The sequence below is a fragment of the Haliotis asinina genome, unplaced genomic scaffold (genome assembly GCF_037392515.1).
Source record: "Haliotis asinina isolate JCU_RB_2024 unplaced genomic scaffold, JCU_Hal_asi_v2 scaffold_25, whole genome shotgun sequence".
Lineage (NCBI taxonomy): Eukaryota > Metazoa > Mollusca > Gastropoda > Lepetellida > Haliotidae > Haliotis > Haliotis asinina.
In genome coordinates, this window is record NW_027133897.1 from 346 (window position 1) to 5,000 (window position 4,655).

Consider the following 4,655-nt stretch of genomic DNA (forward strand, 5'->3'; position numbering starts at 1 on the left):
TCACGCCATACCTCCAAAAACAGGCATCCCACAACGCGTCCCACAGGTCACTCTCAAAAACACAATCCAAAAAAGCGCACCTCCACGAACTGAAAAACGGGACGGCGGCACGCCCGTCACGCCATACCTCCAAAAACAGGCATCCCACAACGCGCTCCACAGGTCACTCTCAAAAGCACAATCTAAAAAAGTCCACCTCAAAGGACTGAAAAACGGGACGGCGGCACGCCCGTCATGCCATACCTCCAAAAACATGCATCCCACAACGCGCCCCACAGGTTACTCTCAAAAACACAATCTGAAAAAGCCCACTTCAACAGACTGGAAAACGGGACGGCGGCACGCATGCCACGCCATACCTCCAAAAACATGCACCCCACAACGCGCCCCACGGGTCACTCTCAAAAACACAATCTGAAAAAGCGCACCCCAACGGACTGAAAAACGGGACGGCGGCACGCCCGTCACGCAACACCTCCAAAAACAGGCATCCCACAACGCGCCCCACAGGTCACTCTCAAAAACACAACCCAAAAAAGCGCGCCCCAACGGGCCGGCTCGATTTTTCGTCTTTACCCGAACTTCTGCCCTAACACTATCCGTTAACTTCATCCATGGTGCTAACCCTAACTTCTGCCCTAACCGTATCCGTTAGCTCGATTTGTGGTGCTAACCCTAAGTCCAGCCCTAACCGTATCCGTTAAGTCCATTTGCGGTGCTAACCCTAGCTCTTGCCCTAACCGTATCGGTTCACTTCATTTCTGGTGCTAACCCTAACCCTTGCCCTAACCGCATCCGTTCACTTCATCTATGGTGCTAACCCTAAGTCCTGCCCTAACCGTATCCGTTAAGTCCATTTGCGTTGCTAACCCTAGCTTCTGCCCTAACCGTATCCGTTCACTTCATTTCTGGTGCTAACCCTAACCCTTGCCCTAACCGCATCCGTTCACTTCATCTATGGTGCTAACCCTAAGTCCTGCCCTAACCGTATCCGTTAAGTCCATTTGCGGCGCTAACCCTAGCTCTTGCCCTAACCGCATCCGTTCACTTCATTTCTGGTGCTAACCCTAACCCTTGCCCTAACCGCATCCGTTCACTTCATCTATGGTGCTAACCCTAAGTCCTGCCCTAACCGTATCCGTTAAGTCCATTTGCGTTGCTAACCCTAGCTTCTGCCCTAACCGTATCCGTTAGCTCGATTTGTGGTGCTAACCCTAACCCTTGCCCTAACCGTATCCGTTCACTTCATCTATGGTGCTAACCCTAAGTCCTGCCCTAACCGTATCCGTTAAGTCCATTTGCGTTGCTAACCCTAAGTCTTGCCCTAACCGTATCCGTTAAGTCGATTGGTGGTGCTAACCCTAACTCTTGCCCTAACAGTATCCGTTCACTTCATTTCTGGTGCTAACCCTAACCCTTGCCCTAACCGCATCCGTTCACTTCAATTCTGGTGCTAACCCTAACTTCTGCCCTAACCGTATCCGTTCACTTCATTTCTGGTGCTAACCCTAACTTCTGCCCTAACCGTATCCGTTCACTTCATATCTGGTGCTAACCCTAGGTCTTGCCCTAACCGTATCCGTTCAATTCATCTATGGTGCTAACCCTAAGTCCTGCCCTAACACTATCCGTTAGCTCGATTTGTGGTGCTAACCCTAAGTCCAGCCCTAACCGTATCCGTTAAGTCCATTTGCGGTGCTAACCCTAGCTCTTGCCCTAACCGTATCCGTTCACTTCATTTCTGGTGCTAACCCTAACTTCTGCCCTAACCGTATCCGTTCACTTCATCTATGGTGCTAACCCTAGCTCTTGCCCTAACCGTATCCGTTCACTTCATCTACGGTGCTAACCCTAACAGTATCCGTTACCATCATTTCTGGTGCTAACCCTAACCCTTGCCCTAACCGCATCCGTTCACTTCATGTCTGGTGCTAACCCTAACTTCTGCCCTAACCGTATCCGTTCACTTCATCTATGGTGCTAACCCTAAGTCCTGCCCTAACCGTATCCGTTAAGTCCATTTGCGGTGCTAACCCTAAGTCCTGCCCTAACCGTATCCGTTAACTCGATTTCTGGTGCTAACCCTAACCCTTGCCCGAACCGTATCCGTTAACTCGATTTCTGGTGCTAACCCTAACCCTTGCCCTAACCGTATCCGTTCACTTGATTTCTGGTGCTAACCCTAACTTCTGCCCTAACAGTATCCGTTAAGTCCATTTGCGGTGCTAACCCTAACCCTTGCCCTAACCGCATCCGTTCACTTCATTTCTGGTGCTAACCCTAGCTCTTGCCCTAACCGTATCCGTTCACTTCATCGATGGTGCTAACCTAACTTCTGCCCTAACCGTATCCGTTAAGTCCATTTGCGGCGCTAACCCTAGCTCTTGCCCTAACCGTATCCGTTCACTTCATCCATGGTGCTAACCCTAACTTCTGCCCTAACCGTATCCGTTAAGTCCATTTGCGGCGCTAACCCTAGCTCTTGCCCTAACCGCATCCGTTCACTTCATCCATGGTGCTAACCCTAACTTCTGCCCTAACCGTATCCGTTAAGTCCATTTGCGGCGCTAACCCTAACTCTAGCCCTAACCGCATCCGTTCACTTCATCGATGGTGCTAACCCTAGGTCTTGCCCTAACCGTATCCGTTCACTTCATCTACGGTGCTAACCCTAACCCTTGCCCTAACCGTATCCGTTAAGTCGATTGGTGGTGCTAACCCTAACCCTAACCGTATCCGTTAGCTCGATTTCTAGTGCTAACCCTAACTTCTGCCCTAACAGTATCCGTTCACTTCATTTCTGGTGCTAACCCTAACCCTAACTCCTGCCCTAACCGTATCCGTTCACTCCATTTCTGGTGCTAACCCTAACTCTTGCCCTAACCGTATCCGTTCACTCCATTTGCGGTGCTAACCCTAACCCTAACCCTAACCCTTACCGTATCCTTTAACTTCATCTGTGGTGCTAACCCTAGCTTTTGCCCTAACCGTATCCGTTCACTCGATGTGCGTTCTTAACCCTAGCTCTTGCCCTAATCTTAACTTCGTTTAAGGTGCCAGCCCTAGCCAGCCCTGCCCCTTCCCTAACGCGCTCCGTTACCTCCATCCATTTGGGGGGACAAACAACATTCCACGCCCGATATGATGGACAACAAAAGACGGGACGGGCGGACATGCCACGGCGGTCCCACCTACCAGCCTCTCGGACACTTGAACAAAAAAAAAAAAAAAAAGAAAAAAAAGAGAGGTCTACAGCACCGGGAGTTCCCAGGCGGTCACCCATCCAAGTACTATCCCGGCCCGACTGGGATTAACTTCGCGGAGCAGACGAGAAGCGGTGCTTTACCAGTGGTGTGGCCGTAGACGTAAGCAAAACCATTTTCACACGATGTCTATCGCGTCTGGGGCAAGCATGCACAGTCACCTAAAAGTGAAAACGTTCGGAATGCCACCACGGGGTATGAGGAAATTAGGTCAAAAAAAGTCAAAACGATCGGGAACTTACCTCGAGGGTGCGATGACTTGCCGTGTTTTCGTCCAAATACCGAGGCCAAAATCACCAGTACGCAGAGTCGCCACTTCAAAATTCAAAACGCTCGGGAACTTACCTCCTGGGTACGATCACCTGCGGTGTTGCCGTGTAAATACCGAGGCCAACATCAACAGTACGCAGAGTAACCTATTGCAAAGTCAAAACGCTCGGTAAGCTACCTCGAGGGTACGATGACCAGCCGTGTTTTCGTCAAAATACCGAGGCCAAAATCACCAGTACGCAGAGTCGCCGCTTCAAAATTCAAAACGCTCGGGAACTTACCTCGAGCCGTGTTGCCGTAAGAATCCCGAGCTCAATATCAAGACTACGCACTTAGGCCCTACGAAAAATCAGAACGCTCGGGCACCTACCTCGAAGTTACGAGGGTCTGCCGGGTTCCCGGAAAAAGCCCGAGCCACAACTCCACTTTCTCCCTAGGGATGCCTCAGGCCCTTCGGGGCCAAAGGCATCATTAGTCCTGCACGCCGGGCCCTGCTCCTTCAGTCCAGACAACTCCCCTTGAAGTCCGCAGGGGACACCCAAATGCCCGGGCCCCGGAGTTCGAGTCTTTCCCAGAGAAAAGGACGAGCTCTTCTGGTTTGACTGCCCTATTTTTAAAGAGTCCCCGGGCCAAAAGGCATCATTAGTCGTGAGACACGAGCCCCAAGCCCGAGAAGCACCTCCACGAATTACGCGGAGAAGACCCCTCCAAGTCTGCGGAAGATACCCAACTTCCGGGATTCCAAGTCTTTACCCGAGAAAAGGACGTGCTCTCCGAGGGTCTCTGCTTGAATTTTAAGTCCCCTCGGACCAAAAGGCATCATTAGTCGCGAACCATGGGCCCCAAATTCGCACCCGAGAAGCACCCCCCAAAAATACGCACAGACCCCGACAGCCTCTCGGGAACTTCAAAATCGAAAGTCTAACTATCCAACGTATTGACGGTCTTTTGCTTTGGGGGATAAAAATTAGGGGAGGGATTTTTTTCCAAAAAATTTCCGAAAGTTGGACTTAGAAAAATTTTCCAACTTTTCCCCTAATGCGCGCAGAGGAGGGGGGACCGCTATCACCCAACTCGCCCGAAAGGGTAGCGCACCGAGACGGGGGGACCGCTATCACCCGG

The 4,655-nt window shown here is 51.3% G+C and overlaps 1 non-coding gene across 1 annotated transcript; it reads right to left on the reverse strand.

The window, feature by feature from the left end:
• Positions 1-3,246: 3,246 nt before the first annotated feature.
• LOC137269996 (5S ribosomal RNA) lies at positions 3,247-3,365 on the reverse strand. The gene has a single exon (XR_010955081.1). It is a non-coding gene; the product is annotated as a 5S ribosomal RNA (ribosomal RNA).
• Positions 3,366-4,655: the final 1,290 nt, after the last annotated feature.